Here is an 18,167-nt window from a genome sequence, read left to right on the forward strand (position 1 = left end):
ATTGAGAGAAAGGGCAATTAGAAAAGATAATCAACGGGACAAAGCTCAAAGGGGTACAGAAGTGTTACAGCAAGGAGGCAGTAGCCTGGAGGATTGCTCCCAGGTTCTGGTATGGTTAAGTGAATGAATGGTGATGTTATCAAAGAAGATAACAGACGGGGAGGAGCAAGTTTTGTGGACTTCTTATGGTATTTCAGTTCCGATTTGGATGTGTCAAGATTAGATTTAGGTGGAGATATCCAAAAGCACTAAGACAGGCAGATTGGAACCTCATTAAAGGTACACTCAGTCATCAGAATGGTTAGACCACCATAGTGTGCAGCAGAATGACTCTGTACCTACTAAGCAGAGGACTAAGGATTAGATCCTGGGACTCTCTTAAAAAGCCAACACAATTGAATTAGAAAGGTTAACTGAAAAGAAATACAATCTGAGAGTTTATGGTTTTAGGGAAACTGGAGTGAGGGGAGACCTTAGAAACTACTGCAAGAGATCACTTTATACAAGCGACCCTTGAACTCGATCATATGGATGTCACTGGTGGCCTTGAGAGGGGCACTTTCAGTGGATTAGTAAGGAACATAATTTAGTCTGTACTGGAAGCAAGAATTGAAATACGGCTGAGAGCCAGACAGGGTCTCATAGTTTGTTTTGTTTGGAGGTGTTGTAATACGACCATGGTATGTCTAACACAAAAGAGGTCGGTAAGTTTGTGAATGACAAGGCTTCTATAAGTCCAGATGGCCTGTCCTGGTGGAGTTGGACTACCTCAACTATGCTTTTATCCTTTTAGCCATTTCTAGGGCGGGGGGCCCTTCCAGCCAAACTGCAAGCAAAAAGTGGGAGACACCCATCCGATCTGAGTCATGTTCGTGACAGCTGGCAATAGGGATGGGATTACTTGAATTAAACGAAGTGCCTAGGTTCCCGTGGATCTTGGAATTTAGTAATAGGCTCCTTGCTGGAGGGAACTAGGGAGACTCATTCACTTTTCCGACAAGGAACTCAGGCCTCCATTCAACATTTTTCCTTTCCTTTTCCCTAACAGAGTTGAAACCAGGGACAAAGCGTTCCTCCTCCCACCACTTCAAGGCTGACCTTCCGCCCTCAAGCCCACCACTGCCCCTTCTCGGACCACGTGACCCTGCTCAGATCCAGAGACTCGCCGCCGCCGACTCCTCCCCTTGGGCCCGCTTTACTCCGCCCCTCAAGCCCACGTGACCTCATATCTCCCATCTGACTGGCTCCTCCCTTTCCCCCGGGCCGGACCCGGCCGCCGTCGCAGCGGCCCGACTCCAAAATGGCAGCCGCGCACAGAGCGTACCCGAGCGGCCGGACCTCCCTGACTCCCGGGCCGTCCAACTCTCGCTCCCAGCCTCCCTCCTTCGGCCTTCACCTACACACCTTCGGATTGGCCGCTAGGAATCCCGCCCCTCCAGAGCCCCGTCTGCTATTGGTCACGGTAGGCTGCCCTTCAGAGAGGCGTGCCGCCACCGCCCCCCGCCCCGGGAGGTATTTTCCATTCCGGTGGGGGTTGGGGGGTGGGGGGAGGGGTAAAGGGTGAAGAGGGGGAGGCGGCCCGGGAAAGGGGTGGGGGCCTGGAGGGGGCATCCGGCAGAGCTGGGGTCCCCGGGCTCCGTCCGGAGGAAGCGAGACTGCGCTCACTCGGGCAGTCACTGGGAGCCGGACGGGACCGGCGGGCTGGCCGGCAGACTCGCTCTCGGTGACTGCGCCGTCCGGGCCCGTCCTGCCTGGCCGCAGGTGCCCCTGGATGAGGCCGCCCCGCGCGCCCCGACCGGTGAGTGTCCCCGCGGCCGACCTGGTTGGTGAGCGCTCCCCGGCCCCCGCGCCGCCGTTAGCTGCCGCCTCTCCGGCCCCAGGTGCTCGCGCCGGGCGCAGTCCGTCTCTGGCCGGCGCTTCCACATCCCGGGCGGAGGCAGCTCCGGCCCTCTGGCCGGGAAGAGGACGACGGGCGGGGGACGGCGGACCCGGGCCTCGAGCTCGGTGCAGACCGTGAGGCGCATAGTGGGAGCTTGCGCTTGGTAGGCTTTCAATGCATTTCGTTGAATAATTTTTCTGGTTGGAGGAATGTGGGGCGCCTAAGGGGAGAGGGATCGCTCCAGGCTAGTCGGAGGGCGTTCATGATCAGGGTCATGGCCAATCTCGGGGGTCACCAGAGACTGTGGGGCATTTGCCCGCGCTGCATGGAAGAGGGCACCCGTCAAGATACTGGGCTCTGAGGCTCCAATCCGGGGGTCCTCAAGGTCAACGAGAAGGTCCACCGGGAGATGAGAGGGAACTGGGAAACTTGGCTGGGGGAAGTGTCTGGAGCACCTCCGGAGTTTAACTCGAGGTGGAAAGGGATGCTCAGGCTGGAGCTGGAAGACCCTCTTCAACTACTTAGGCTCCTAAGATTCTTTGGTACTGGGATTTGGGAATTCAAGTAGCTGAGGCGAAGTGACTTTCTGGAGAGGGCGTTGTATTTAAAGAAGGATGCTCAGAAACAGTTTAAGCGCTCATCTTGGCTTGGTTCTGAACTTTGAAAGGCTGGAGGATTGGAGTCACGAGGTGATTTTTGACATTTTCTTTCGGCATTCCAACCAAAAGGTGGACCTTGGCAGCTACCTTCTAAAATGTATGTATGCGTTCGATGGTGTTTTCCCGGTTATTATTTTTGCTCAAACTGCACCTTGAAATTCGCAAACTGCACCTCTTGTAGCAGCTTCTGCATCTGCTGAAGATCCCTCCTTCAGGTCTCTCCATCCATAGCAGTGGTTTACTTCCTTCCAGTTTAACGTTTAGACTGATGTGTACTATTATTACAGGTTGCTAATGACTTTTATTCTATAAGATTAATAAGTAATTCACGGGCTTTCTTTCCCTTGTTTTTAATTGTTTCTTTACAAGGTCATATAAAATTGAACCACAAATTTTATAGAAGTTTAAAATATTTTAACTTTGTTGAACTGGGAAGATATTTGGTAGGCTAGCAGCTCTCGAAAGCAATACAAAAATCAGCTTGATTTTTCTAACAGTTGGGAATTTTATTGTCTGAAGCTTAGTTTAAGTTTAATAATCTTGTATTTGCATAACACTCTTGAAAATGAGTTAAGAGCATAGAAAATTCATACCAGGGTTAGTCCACAGAATCTACCTCTGTGGCAGCCCACGGAGGTTCTTCATGTCTCTTAGAAGAGGAAGCTAAGAATTTCACAGCTAGATTTTTAATTTTTTCACAATCATATATCTTACTGATTCATCACAATTTATAAAATAAAAGTTTTTTTTTTTAAGGGAGTATTTAAGCATAAGAGAAAATTTTGTAGATCATATTTTCACTTTGATGTAAAATGTAATTCATCTGTCAGAGAAAACATTTCTGCAAAAGGTTGTTAGTTATATTCACTTGGCACCTTCTTAGTTATTGAATAAATAATAGAAAATTAAATTTTTTTCTCCCTATTGTCCTTGAATTTTACTATTTGTCCTTAGGGAGAATGTACTGGCACACAAAACAGTAGCCTGAAATATTGAAACCTAACACCTTTTAACATTATAATAGCTTCTACATTATTCACCTTCAGACTCATTTATGGCAAACCAGTGGTCAGAAAGGCTTTCTCCTCTTAGCTTTGTTTAGAACGGGCTATTCGCCCATTGTCAAAATAAGGAAAAATAATGCATAATGCCTGCAAAGTAATGGTAATAACTAAAAGAGTGAGAATAGGAAGCTTGGAAAAAAGATTTATGTGTATGAGTCACATTTCTTCTAGAGCTGGAAGAGTAGAATTTGGATATGATTATTTTGCAGATCAGAAGACTGAGACCCAGACCAGTGGAAGGGTCTAAAATGCTAGCTAGTGATGAGCCACGATTGGTGGCAGGTCTCTGGACTCGAGTGCAGGGTTTTTCTACGTTATCATGTTCACATTGTTTATTTCTAAAGCATTCTGGTGCCCACTATAAGTGGTTTTAGGATTATGGGTGATGTTGTTCCCTTCTAAGGATGGGGAAACTTGGGTTGACTACTATTATACATGAAATGATATACAATAAGATGAGCTTTTATTGAACATTTTAAAACAGTATGCAGCATTGTTAGTGCAAGTGCTGATGTTTCCCTCTCATTGTCATCTAGATTGAAATAGTAGGTGAACTTCTTAGAGTAGGCTAGTGTTCTGTAATTTTTATGCTAAAACTTAATTGCTTAAAAATTTTTCAGTTCGGTAGGCTCAGATATTTTAAAAATAAGTTACACAAAAATTATTATTTTAAATATGTGTGTGGAGATTTTGTTAAAATGGATTTTAGTACCTTTAAAAAGAACAGTAGTAGAATTGCATAATTATAAAAACATGATTTTGATCATAGTTGTAGTAAAGACTGGATTTGTATAATAACATCATGATCCCTGGCAAATTATGTTAACCATTGTGTACCTAAGTTTCCTCACATGTAAAGTGAGGTTAGTAAATACACCCCCTCAAGGGGTATTGGTGAGGATTAAAAGTACAGAGTAAGGGTACAACAAATATTAGATATCATTTGTAATGTTCATTAGGTATATACGAGCACTTATGTGTCCAATTGTTTACTTGCTATTAATGAAGTCACTTTGTGGCTACACAAATTTCCTAGATAAATGCATGATCAAATAACAGTCTGCTTTAAGGGACACTTAGAGCAATGATGCCCTCCTTTATTTATTTATTTTTAGTCATTAGTCTGCTCACCTTGGAACTTGAGTTAGATATATCTGTCAAGTTATAGTGAGTGTGGCTGTTCTGAATGTCACTGGGAGACCGTTGTAGAAGTTTCATTATTCTAGAATTAAAATGTTAACAGTTGATTTGCAGATATTCTGTTGAAAATACAGTGAGTTCTGCAGGCCTCCTTGTTAAACTTAGATGAGGAAACCAGGTCTCTGTAAGGTCTTTTACTATTTGCAACCCCCTTCTCCCAATGGAACCATGAGAAAACCATTGAACATTATTTTCTATTGAGTGGATATTTTGATGACTTCATTCATTGAACTATTAGGTTTTAGTGATAACATTTGTTTAGCTCCAATTTTATAGCATTTAATTCTTTTTGATTTGCTATAGCCCAGATCTCACTAGTCTCAAGAACATGTGGTTTAGCAAATGTGTTTTATGGTGACAGTGGCAGATTTTTTCTCCTGGACATTTTGGAGTTCGTCCTCATCAGGTTCTTCAGTTGATGTTATAGCAGCTTGTCTTCTATTTGTTGTTGTTGCTTAGTCGCTAAGTCGTGTCTGACTCGTTGAGACCCTGTGGACAGTAGTCTGCCAGGCTCCTCCGTCCATGGGATTTCCCAGGCAAGAATACTTGGGTGGGTTGTCATTTCCTTTTCCAAGGGATCTTCCCCACCTAGGGATCGAATCTGCATCTCCTGCATTGGCAGCGGTTCTTTACCACTGAGCCACCAGGGAAGCAGTCACACAGGAGCTTACTTTTTCTTAATACCTTTTTTTTTTACATTAATTTCAATTATTTTTTAAGTTATATCACATAATATTTAAAAATTGCCCTTATTTTTAGAATTTCATTGAATTGAGCCTATTTTACATGTTTGAGATTAAAATAAGAAATAAGTTGTAGCTCAAAAGCACTTTTATTATGCCAGTACTTGATTTCAGCTATTTTGTTTTAGATCTCAGGTAGGCATTCTTTTGGTGGTACTTCAGATGATAAACACATGGGTCATCCCTTTACTCTGAAGTAACGCTGACCAGCAGGGCTAAGAGTTACATGGAGTCACCAAAAGTTTCCAGAGTCATTTTCTTTTTCTTTCATTAGTACAGAATTTTACTGTTTGAGAGGGACCAACCCTTAGTCCTCTTTTGATAAATTGTTATAATAAAGATTATGAAATTACTACAATTTGCTGTTCATTTTTGGCCTCATGACATACTTTTAGGAATTTTGTAGAACTTAGACATACAGATCTGGAGAAGGCAATGGCACCCCACTCCAGTACTCTTGCCTGGAAAATCCCATGGATGGAGGAGCCTGGTAGGCTGCAGTCCATGGGGTCGCTAAGAGTTGGGCACGACTGAGCGACTTTCCTTTCACTTTTCACTTTCATGCATTGGAGAAGGAAATGGCAACCCACTCCAGTGTTCTTGCCTGGAGAATCCCAGGGACAGAGGAGCCTAGTGGGCTGCTGTCTATGGGGTTGCACAGAGTCGGACACGACTGAAGCGACGCAGCAGCAGCAGCAGCAGCAGACATACAGATCTTTTCTTCACATCTAATCTAATTATGTGAATAAAATATTTAGTTAAATATGGTTTCAAAAGATATGGTAAATACCATGCTATAATAAAAAAAACAACAAACCATTACTCAATTTTTCATTAAGTTGGTTTTCTTCATGTATTTAAAAATAATTATGGTGTTGTGAATTGCCTGTTAGTCATATTGAAAGTTCATGGGTATATGGACTGAGTAGATACAGACCATGCAGACTACTTTTCTTAGCCTCAGTGTAGATGTTAGAGAGTGACAGGGAAAATGTAAATCATTTGCCTTGCTCCACTTAATCATGAATTTTTCATCTGAGTTATCCAGCTATCCTACTTTTAAAGAGGGGAAAGGGTTTTTGTATCTGGTTAGAGCAGAAGTAATCTTGAAGGGTAATTGGCTGAGTTGGACTGTTGGTGTTGGGTAAGTTTGCATCTGAATAGTTTAACTGAAAGTTACCTGTCTTTACTCTCCACCTGGTCTTCCCTGGTGGCTCAGTGGTAAAGAATCTGCCTGCAGTGCAGGAAACGTGGGTTTGATTTCTGGGTCAGGAGAAATGGCAACCCAATCCAGTATTCTTGCCTGAAAAATCCCATGGACAGAGGAGCCTGGTGGTTTGCAGTCCATGGGGTCGCAAAGAGTTGGACATGACTTAGAGGCTAAACAACAGCAATTCTCCATGCAGGTGACAAATTCTGAGGAATGCCCTGAGGGAAACCATAGTGACATGATTGCTAAATACATATAGGGAGAATATATGTCTGCAAGTTCACTAATAGTATATAAGCATTTTACTTACATGCTGGTTCACATCAAAATTAAATTTACCTTCCCTTTGGTGAGATGTCATTCAGTTACTGTATCTTTATCAAAACTAATAAGAAAAGCAGTGGTGAAAATAATTTTGAAACAGTTATTTTTGAAATGAGTTTATCTGCTCTGGGATTGTCTTCAAATAATAACTTCCTTATTTTATTGGAAAACTACAGAGCTTCCCTTGTGGCTCAGATGGTAAAGAATCTTTCTGCAATGCAGGAGACTGGGGAGGTAGAGTTTGATCTCTGAGTCGGGAAGATCCCCTGGAGAAGGGAATGGCTGCCCATTCTAGTATTCTAGCCTGGAGAATTCCTTGGACAGAGGAGCCTGGTGGAGCTACAGTCCATGGAGTCACAAAGAGCTCAACATGACTGAGCGACTAAGCATGCATGCCTGCATACAGGAATAATATCCAGTCTTTCTAATCTGAGCCAGAGTCTTCAGTTAGAGGTGGTAATCAAGAATTCATATGTGGTATTTCAAGCCAATTGAAAAGGATAGAAGCTTATTTAAATTATACATATAAATACACAGGCTTAAAATGGAACATGAAAGATAAAATGATGGAATGAAAATGATTTGGGAACTGAACTTCAGGCCTGCATATGCGGCAGGTAGTCAGAGGAAGAAAGTTAAGAATTAGAAGTTGGAGAGAGAATGTTGAAGGCAACTGGGCTTTGGTAGGAGTTTTAGCCCTAGCATTGGTCCTAGGTTCTGTGTACTAGGTGTGTCTTTGTATCAGGAAAACTGCTGAAGGATAAACTTAGTAAACATTAAATATAACCTGTTGGGAGAAGTCCAGGTGCTGTAAGAGTTAAAATATGCATGTAGTCAAAGGGGAGCTAATTTATCTAATTATTTATTTAGTCTTTGACCTTGGTTATTAACATGAGAAGTAGGCCATCCTTATTACTCTTCAGATGATTGGTGCTGGGACTAATTTTATTTAACATTTTTATAAATGGTTTAAAGACATACTGGCATTGAAAGTTGCCAGATTTGCAGCTGACTGCAGCTGACTCCGTGTGTCGTTCCAAGCAGTTAAAAGCCAAGCCAACAAGAAGAAGCTACCGGAACATCCTTGGATGAGTTTTTGTGTGGCAGAGAACAAGATAATGCATTTAGGAGAAGATAGTCCAAATTATATTTATAGCCTGAGCTGTGACCCAGGAAGGGGATCCAGAAGTCATGGCGATAACTTCCTTGAAGGCATTCGTTCTAGTTACTGCTTGGCCACAAAGTCCAAGGAGGAGCATGTTGAGTGTTGTGGGGCCAGGTTCTGAAAACAAGAATGTTGTTGTACATGAAAATAATTACACAAGGGGTTACCATTTTTACTGTTATGTTCCAGGCCAAGAGATTTGCCATCGTGCTTTGATTTAATTCTGTTTTAACGGTTTCGAAATGTAGGTGGCATTCAGTTTTATCAAAGAGGAAGTTTGATTCAGAAAAGTTAAGTAACTTTCCCAAGTTGGCCAGTATGTGGTAGAATTGGGACTGAGGCCCTGGTTTTTTTTTTTATTGTTAACCCTAAACATTTCCGGATATATTAGGGGGCAGCTCTTCAAACTTGTCATCATTTAGGGTTTATGGAATGCGGTTGTACTCCTTTGCTGTGGCAGCTTTGGATGTCATTACCAGAAGAGACAGTGTCTAGGTATTCTGAGAGGACTTAAAGACGTTCCTTAAATTATTGATTTTTAAGGAAAACTAGGGATGTTTTGGGTTTCCTAGGCTGTTCAATAGTAAAGAATCTGCCTGCCAAGCAGGAGACAGGGGTTCAATCCCTGGGTCGGAAAGGTCCCCTGGAGAAGGAAATGGCAACCCACTCCAGTATTCTTGCCTGGGAAATCCCATGGACAGAGGAGCCTGGCAGGATACAGTCCATGAAGTTGCAAAGAGTTGGGCATGACTTAGCAACTAAACAACAATAAAAATGTTTTAGTGTATTGTATAGTCTTACTGTTAGTGCTGGCTGCCCGTAAAATGTTTCTCCTGTTGACTTTATAAAATGCTGGATTATTAATGGGCATTACTAAGGGAAACATTAACAAAAAACAGTTTTTGGGTGGAAAAGACACCAGAGTAGGAGTCCAGAGACATGGGCTCTCCTAGTGGTCTGAAAGAGGGGTGTGAAAACATTTGGATAACATTGAAACAGGCATTAATGTTCTTGCTATGAAAGTAGGAGAAGGCTTGAACTGTTTTAAGAGATGAGAAGGTGAAGAGAGAAATTGTAGTTTCTTTAAATGTGAGTTAAAATGTAAGAAAATATTTTATATTTCACTTATAAGGATGACATCTATCGTGTATAAACTGTTACACGTATTTTGTATTTATTGATTTTGGCACCCTCAAAAAATGAGGTTCCAAGAACCAAGTGAGTAGGTAAATGTGAAAGTACTTTGTAAATTTTTAAGTGTTCTATCAGTAAGAGTGATAGAGAAATACCGATTCTCTTGAGAAGGATGGACAAAGAAGATGCTGTGAAAACTTTAAGTAGGAAGAGAAAAGTACAAGAGAGAAACAGCAGAAGTGGTGAAGGAAGATGTTCAAGATGAAAGAAAGGAAGTGAATGAATGAATGTGAAGAAGATTGAGCTGTAGTTCTCTTTGTGCCAGTTGATCAAAAGGAGAGTAATACATCAGTAACTGAGGACTTTTTAACCGTAACTTACAATAAGGAAGTAGCTCAGCAGGTAGTCTACATTGACCATGTTAATAAGGCTATGAAAATAGGCTAATTGAGAGTTGACTGTGTTGTCTGTTTCTCCACTTCTATATAGGTTTAGCTAATGGCTTTAACATTCAGAACATAGCTCAACGTTCAGAAAACGAAGATCATGGCATCTGGTCCCATCACTTCAAGGGAAATAGATGGGGAAACAGTGGAAACAGTGTCAGACTTTATTTTTGGGGGCTCCAAAATCACTGCAGATGGTGATTGCAGCCATGAAATTAAAAGATGCTTCTCCTTGGAAGGAAAATTATGACCAACCTAGATAGCATATTCAAAAGCAGAGACATTACTTTGCCAACAGAAGTCCATCTAGTCAAGGCTATGGTTTTTCCAGTGGTCATGTATGGATGTGAGAGTCGGACTGTGAAGAAGGCTGAGAGCCGAAGAATTGATGCTTTTGAAATGTGGTGTTGGAGAAGATTCTTGAGAGTCCCTTGGACTGCAAGGAGATCCAACCAGTCCATTTTAAAGGAGATCAGCCCTGGGATTTCTTTGGAAGGAATGATGCTAAAGCTGAAACTCCAGTACTTTGGCCACCTCATGCGAAGAGTTGACTCATTGGAAAGGACTCTGATGCTGGGAGGGATTGGGGGCAGGAGAAGGGGACGACAGAGGATGAGATGGCTGGATGGCATCACCAACTCGATGGACGTGAGTCTGAGTGAACTCCGGGAGTTGGTGATGGACAGGGAGGCCTGGTGTGCTGCGATTCATGGGGTTGCAAAGAGTCGGACACAACTGAGCGACTGAACTGAACTGAACTGAATGGCTTTAAATTGTATAAGGGTGCTCATAAAAATAAAATAAGCTGGACTGAGTTATTGTTTATTCTAGATTCTTAAAAATAAAAGGCATAGTGTGTTTAAGGAAAAGGGTGAAGTTTGATCTGTCAGAATAAGTACAAAAGAAAATTAGGGAGTCAGACTAGAACCAAGGTAGAATGGGAACAAAATGCAATAGTACAAGCTAGGGTTTTTATTTTCTTTTATAGATGAGTAAGTGATAAAAAATAGTTTGGTCTTTTAAAAACAGTTATAGGTGTAATAAAGAGAGCAGCCTAGAGGAGCAGGTAATGGAGACATTTATTCACCAGCAGTGCTGCCCTGGTGGCTCAGTGGTAAAGAATCCACCTGCAGTGCAGGATCAAACCTGATCCTGAGTTGGGAAGATCCCCTGAAGAAGGAAATGTCAACCCACTCCTGAGCCTGGCAGGCTATACAGTCTATGGGGTCACAAGAATCAGACACGACTTAGCCACCGAACAACCAACAACAATACATACAGTAGAGTGAGTGAATGAGGTATTTCCTCTGGCCTCTGGTAGGCAAATCACAGTCAAAGATGCCATATAAGGCTGTATAATTGTCATTCAAGAATGAGATTATGATGGTCTGAATTTGTAATAGGGATAGAAACAAGAGCACTGATTTCAGTGGTACATAGGAGTTTTAACTCCTCCAGACTTGGTTTGTGTTTGGAGTTTAAGGAAGTTGAAGATGAGTCTAAGGTTCCTGACTTGGTGGTAGAATAATATGTGCAAGTGAGAGAAGGGAAACACAGAGTTTGCTTTCAGATAAGTAGTTTGCTTTTTGGATAGGTAATAAGTGATCAGTTGGAAATAATGGGTCTAGCTCAGGAGCATGGTCAGCTTTATAGATATTATTTGGAAGGTATAAAGTTTGTAGTTGAAAGTTTTGAAATTAGACAAGTAATGACCATAATTCCTAAATAATAATGCATGCGGAACAAAAAGTAACTGCCAGTGTTAACACTAAGCTCAAGAATGTAGACATTTTAAAATATTTGTTTGAAATTTTGCCCACCTCTAGTCAAACACCTACCACATAGCCTTACAAAGAATACATAGAAATATTTACTGCCAGCAAGCCAGAAATATTTTAGTGTCCTTGAAATAGTGTACCACATCCTGTCTGGCCATCCAGCATAACAGGGAATTCGTAGACAAATGCACTTCCTTATTCTTCACTTTAGTCTCTTTTTGGAATCCTGTTTGCTTTCTTCAGCTGGCGGGGTTGTCTGAACAGATACTGAAGCCCAAAGGCTTTTTTTACCTTTAAAATCTCGGCCAGAGCAGCTCTAATTAACCATCTCTTTACCTCTCTTTCCTACCTTTCCAGCCCTATGGAGCTCAAGTCTCTGGCAATAGAATGGCTACTCTTATGAGGGAAAAGTAAAAACGGCACAAGAGAAAGAGCCTTGAAGAAGTCTATAATCTTTTCAGTTCTCCCCCAAGGTTCTACTCTTTTAATCCAGGGGATGGAGTTGGTGAGTCATTAAGAAGAGATGTCCAAATTCAGTAAAATAAATATATCTATTAGGAGCTAGGTCTTCAAGTGCCGAGGGAATTTGGAAAGAATCTGAGGTGGTTTAGTACTTAGTGGAAAAGATGAGTTTTTGGTTCAGTTTTAAAGGAGGTAGCAAGACAAGGCTGTGCAGCAAAAAGTAAGAATAACACTATTAAAGAACTAGGCAAAACAGTATGTACCAAGAAGGTAGAACTTTATGAAAAGCAAAGGAACTGGTGAACAGGATTCTTTATCTAAAATGCACAGTTTGGGATGTGGTTCATGATAAATTAGTGTTAAATGACTGAAAACTAAAATTTGGAGTTAGTACTCCTTAAAGTACATAAGTTGGAGAAGGCAATGGCACCCCATTCCAGTACACTTGCCTGGAAAATCCCATGGACGGAGGAGCCTGGTGGGCTGCAGTCCATGGGGTCACTGAGAGTCAGACACGACTGAGGGACTTCACTTTCACTTTTCACTTTCATGCATTGGAGAAGGACATGGCAACCCACTCCAGTGTTCTTGCCTGGAGAATCCCAGGGATGGGGGAGCCTGGTGGGCTGCTGTCTATGGGGTCGCACAGAGTCGGACACAACTGAAGTGACTTAGCAGCAGCAGCAGCAAAGTAAATAAGTAGAAAGTTGAATGTGAACAGAGGAGTATCATAACATGATTTAAATAGCAATTAAGCAATTATGGAAGATGACAACTGTTACGTATAGGTTATGATGTAATTATGATGTATGTGGCAGTGATTAATTTATATACCATCCAAATTCCTTATGTTTTCTTTTGTTTTTGTATTATGTACTTCTATACCGGTAGTTCTCAAACTTTCCTGGGCATAAAAATTATATAAAGCTCTTGTTTGAAATATAAATTCATCCTGATACATGTAACAGTGTGATCATGTAATAGTGTTTAATTCCTTTCAGTTAGCTGACTAGTGTTTCATTGTATAGATATACTGTGGTTTATTACTATAAAAGTAAGCATTGTTGCAGTTTTCAGCTGTTATGAGGAAAGCTGCTTTGAACATACCCATACAGGCTTTCTGTGACACGTATGTTTGGGTGAATGCCTAGAAGTGCAATTGCTAGGTGTATGGGATAGGTGTGTTTAACATGAGAAACTAACAGAACAATTTCCAAGGCGGGTTTCCCAATTTATACTCCTACCAGCAGTGTTCCCTCTTCCTTTTTTTAAGGGAAGAGTTTGGGTACAATTGATGTTCTTCCTTAAGTGTTCGATAGACCTCACCAGTGAAGTCATCTGGACCTGGGAGTTTTCTTTGTAGAAAGGTTCTTAATCAAGGATTTGATTTTTAAAGGGATAGGTCTAAGACTCTTCAGATTTTCTATTTCTTTTGGTGTCTGTTTTGGTAATTTGTGTCTTGTGAGGAATTTGCTTCATCTAACTTGTCGAATTTATCATCTTGAAAAATAAATTACACATTTTATGAAACCGTATTTTCTTTTAATGTAAGATATGTACTGGTGTTCCCTCTTTGATTCCTGGTTGTTGGATTTATTTTCTTTTCCCTCCTGATTACTCTAGCTAGGGGTTATCAGTCCTTTCCAAAAATTGACTTTTGGTTATGTTGATTTGCTCTGGGATTTATCTGTTTTCTATTTCATGATTTAAGTTTTTTTATCTTTTACTAATTCCTTACTTCCTCTATACTTTGGTTTTAATTTGCTCGACATTTTGTAGTTTTTAAAGTGAAAACTTAAATCATTGATTTTTAATTTTTTGAAAAATGATCAACATTTAAAGCCATAAATTTTCATTACCATTACATTCAAAATAGTTCCTAATTTCTCTTATAATTTTTCTTTGGCCCATAGATTGTTTCAAAGAGTTTTGTCAAATAATTAACCTATTTGGAATTTTTCAGCTATTTTGTTACTGTGTTTTCATTTAATGCCATTGTGATTATAGAACAAACCTAATAATTCCAGGCAACTTAGGCTTTTTTATTATTTTATGGCCCAACAGATGGTATATCGTGGTGAATGTTCAGTGTATATTTGAGAAGAATGTGTATTCTCCTGTTGCTGTGTGGAATGTTCTCTAAATGTCAATTAGGTTAGATTGGCCTTTGTAATCTTCTTATATTTTTACCAGTTTTTTTGCCTGTTCTATCAGTTGCTGAGAGCACAGCTGAGGTTTTCACCTACAATTTTGGATTTCTCTGCTTCTCTTTTGAGTTCTATCAGATTTTGTTCCGTGTTTCAAGCATTGTTACAGCACCCTTAGGTGCATACGTATTTAGGATTGTTAAGCCTTGTTAACAATCAAGGGCTTTCCCTGGTGGCGCAGAGGTTAAAGTGTCTGCCTGCAGTGTGGGAGACCTGGGTTCAATCCCTAGGTCGGGAAGATCCCCTGGAGAAGGAAATGGCAACCCACTCCAGTACTCCTGCCTGGAGAATCCCATGGATGGAGGAGCTTGGTGGGCTACAGTCCACGGGTCGCAAAGAGTCGGACACAACTGAGCGACTTCACTTTTCACTTTGTAAGCCTTGTTAATGAATTGGCCTCCATGAACTGTCCTTTCTTATTCCTGGTAATTTCCCTTGTTCTGAAGTTTCTGTGTTCTTTTGATTAATGGTATATTTACCATTGTTGCATGGTATATTTTCTTCCATCCTTTTAAAAGCTTTTAACCTGTCTATCATTATAGTCAAAGTAGGTTTCTTGTAAACAGTGTGTAGTTGCATCTAACTTTTTAAATCCAGTCTGATAATGTCTCTCTTAATTTGGTGTGTTTAGACCAGGAGTTGGTAACGTTTGGCTGTCAGATGAAACTCTACCACCTGTTTATGTATGTAAGGTTTTGTTGGAGCATGATCATGCTCATTCGTTTACCCATTGCTTGTAGTTGCTGTTGTGCTGCAGGTGGTGAGGTTAAGTAGTTGGGACAGAGACCAAAGCATAAAATATTTTCTGGTTCTTCATAGAGAAAGATTGCCAACAACTACCTTAGACCATTTACACTGAATGTAATTATTGATAAGGTTGGATTAAAATGTATCATGTTACTGTTTATTATTCTTTTTTTCCTTAATGTCCTTGTCTTTGTTTGGATGGGTTATTTTTTATGGTTCCATTTTATTTTTTCTATTGGTTTATAACATTTTTCTTAAAATTTTTTAGTGGTAGCCCTTATACTTAAGGGCTGCCATCAAATACTATCATGCCGCTTCATAAGTAAGAATCATACATAATATTACTCTTCCAGCTTCTCCTTCCCATCTTTTGTGCATTTTTGTCATACATTTTGATATGTGTGCTTTAACCCTGTTGCTGGTTTTTTTGCCTTTTTAGGCAGTTGTACCTTTTAGACCATTATAGGTGAGAAAAATGTCTTTCATATTTCTCTCATTTTAATCATTTCTTCATGTGGATTCAGGTTTGTATGTAGTATCATATTCCTTTTGTTTGAAAAACTGTTAACATTTCCTTTAGTGCAACATTCTCTCTTTCCGTCTCTCCTCTTACTTTCTCTCATTTTGCCTTCAGTTTGGGAAGTTATTGTTAATAGTTACAGAATTCTAGTCTTTTAGGATTTTCCCCTCTTTTAGTACCTTAAAGATGTTATTTTCCTACCCTCTCATTTGCATAATTTCTGATAGGAATTCTGTGGTGATTTTTATGTTTGTTTCCCTATATGTAGTGTGTGTTTTCCATTTGGCTGGTTTTCTCTTTATCGCTGGTTTTCAGCAACTTTATTATGATGTTCCTTGGTGTGGTTTTATGTTTATTCTTGCATTTTATTGAACTTTTAGATCTGTGGGTATATTGTTTCACCATATTTGCAAAATTTTTAGCCATCTAACTTCAGATTTTTAAGTTCCCAAGTATTTCTTTTTTCCTAAGACTGCAGTCCTACGTATGGTCATTTAGCCACTTAATATTAATTCACAGGATCACTGAAGCTCTTTTCATTTTTCTTCCAATCTTTTTTTCTTTTTTTCATTGTAAAAGGTTTATGTTAACCAGTCTTCAAGAACACAGATTTTTAAAAATTCTCCTTTGTCTAACAAACTGTTATACCCATCCAGTTAAATTCTTCTGTCAGATATACTTAATTTCCACTTTTCTGTTAGGGTTTTTCTTTTTATTACGTCTGTGTTTTCCTTTAAGCCTTTGAACTCTTTTCTAATAGCTATTTTGAAGTCCTTTTATTAAAATTCTCTTTATCCCTGCCACTCCTGGATCCTGATTATAGATGACCATTTCTTATTTTTTCATACATTTGGTAATTTCTTATGGGATTATGGTATTGAATATTTGTTTTTTTTCTTTTTTCCTTTTTTGAGTATTAAGTTTAATTCTGGCAGGCAGTTACTTTGTGGATCAGCTTGATCTTTTGACTTTTGTTTTCGGGGTTTTTGGGGTTTTGGTTTTGGGCGGTTCTAGAATAGCTTTTAGTTTAGGGCTAGTTTGGGCCCATTACTGAGGCATGTTCCTTCTTGTGTCTCATTTGATTGCCTTACGTGTTCATCACGGTTTATTCATCCTGGCTGGTGGAAACGGAATGATCCTGGCCCTGTGTAAACTCTGGGAGTTGTTGGAGCTCCTTTAATATTTGTTTTTTTCTTAGAAGTTTTCCTCTGAGAGTCTCATAGGTTTACATAACACACATATGCAGATTGGTGTTTAGCCAGAAACTCAGAGGCCTCTTCTGTACATTGTTGAGGGTTTCCGTTTAGTTTCTAGCTTTATAATCATATGCCCTGCAAATCCTACCCATCTCAGACTCCATAAATTCTGAGCTCTGTGACCTGAACTCGGTGAGACTGTTGACTCTGTTTGGGTTCCCCCTCCTTTTGTTGTTGTTCCAAACAGAAAACTAGGGCAGTCTTTGGGTTGACCTCATTTGTTTCCCTTCTTTCAGAGGTCATATTTCCATACTGCCTGTTACCTAGTGTCTGAAAATAATTGATTTATGTTTTGTCTACTTGTCTACTTGTTTGTGTCAGGAGGACAATTCTGGACTTTGTTGCTCTCTTTTGCCTTCATTTTTGAAGGATATTTATGCTGGATGTAGAATTTTAAGTTGGCAGCTTTTTTTTTTTTTTTCTTGTAGCATTTTAAAATCATCATTTCATTACTCTGTTAAGTTGTTTCTGATAAGTTAGTGGTCATTCTTACTATTGTTCATTTGATGTAATATGTCTTTTTCCCCCTCCTCTGGCTGCCTTAAAGATTTTCTCTTTATCTTTGGTTTTCAGCAATTTTATTTACTCTAGGACTAGCTAAGATCTCACACGCTAGTAAAGTAATGCTCAAAATTCTCCAAGCCAGGCTCCAGCAATATGTGAACCGTGAACTTCCTGATGTTCAAGCTGGTTTTAGAAAAAGGCAGAGGAACCAGAGATCAAATTGCCAACATCCGCTGGATCATGGAAAAAGCAAGAGAGTTCCAGAAAAACATGTAATTCTGCTTTATTGACTATGCCAAAGCCTTTGACTGTGTGGATCACAAGAAACTGGAAAATTGTGAAAGAGATGGGAATACCAGACCACCTGATCTGCCTCTTGAGAAATTTGTATGCAAGTCAAGAAGCAACAGTTAGAACTGGACATGGAACAACAGACTGGTTCCAAATAGGAAAAGGAGTACATCAAGGCTGTATATTGTCACCCTGTTTATTTAACTTCTATGCAGAGTACATCATGAGAAACGCTGGACTGGAAGAAACACAAACTGGAATCAAGATTGCCGGGAGAAATATCAATAACCTCAGATAAGCAGATGACACCACCCTTATGGCAGAAAGTGAAGAGGAACTTAAAAAGCCTTTTGATGAAGGTGAAAGTGGAGAGTGAAAAAGTTGGCTTAAAGCTCAACATTCAGAAAACGAAGATCATGGCATCTCGTCCCATCACTTCATGGGAAATAGATGGGGAAACAGGGGAAACAGTGTCAGACTTTATTTTTCTGAGCTCCAAAATCACTGCAGATGGTGACTGCAGCCATGAAATTAAAAGACGCTTAGTCCTTGGAAGGAAAGTTATGACCAACCTAGAT

General features: G+C 40.3%; 1 protein-coding gene across 5 annotated transcripts in view; it reads left to right on the plus strand.

Moving 5' to 3' along the window:
• The first annotated feature begins 1,259 nt into the window (after positions 1 to 1,259).
• The window catches only part of SOCS5 (suppressor of cytokine signaling 5), a 69,234-nt gene continuing 52,326 nt past the window's right edge, over positions 1,260 to 18,167 (plus strand). The window contains exon 1 of one of the 5 annotated variants that reach the window (XM_027555184.1): positions 1,260 to 1,512. The gene's annotated coding sequence lies outside the window, so the exon portion shown is untranslated. Of the gene's footprint in view, positions 1,513 to 1,536; positions 1,799 to 1,941; positions 2,043 to 2,108; positions 2,636 to 18,167 lie in introns of those variants that run through there. The other 4 variants (XM_027555183.1, XM_027555188.1, XM_027555186.1 and 1 more) reach the window with 4 other exon arrangements.

This window comes from Bos indicus x Bos taurus, chromosome 11 (assembly GCF_003369695.1).
Source record: "Bos indicus x Bos taurus breed Angus x Brahman F1 hybrid chromosome 11, Bos_hybrid_MaternalHap_v2.0, whole genome shotgun sequence".
In the NCBI taxonomy this organism is placed as follows: Eukaryota; Metazoa; Chordata; class Mammalia; order Artiodactyla; family Bovidae; genus Bos; species Bos indicus x Bos taurus.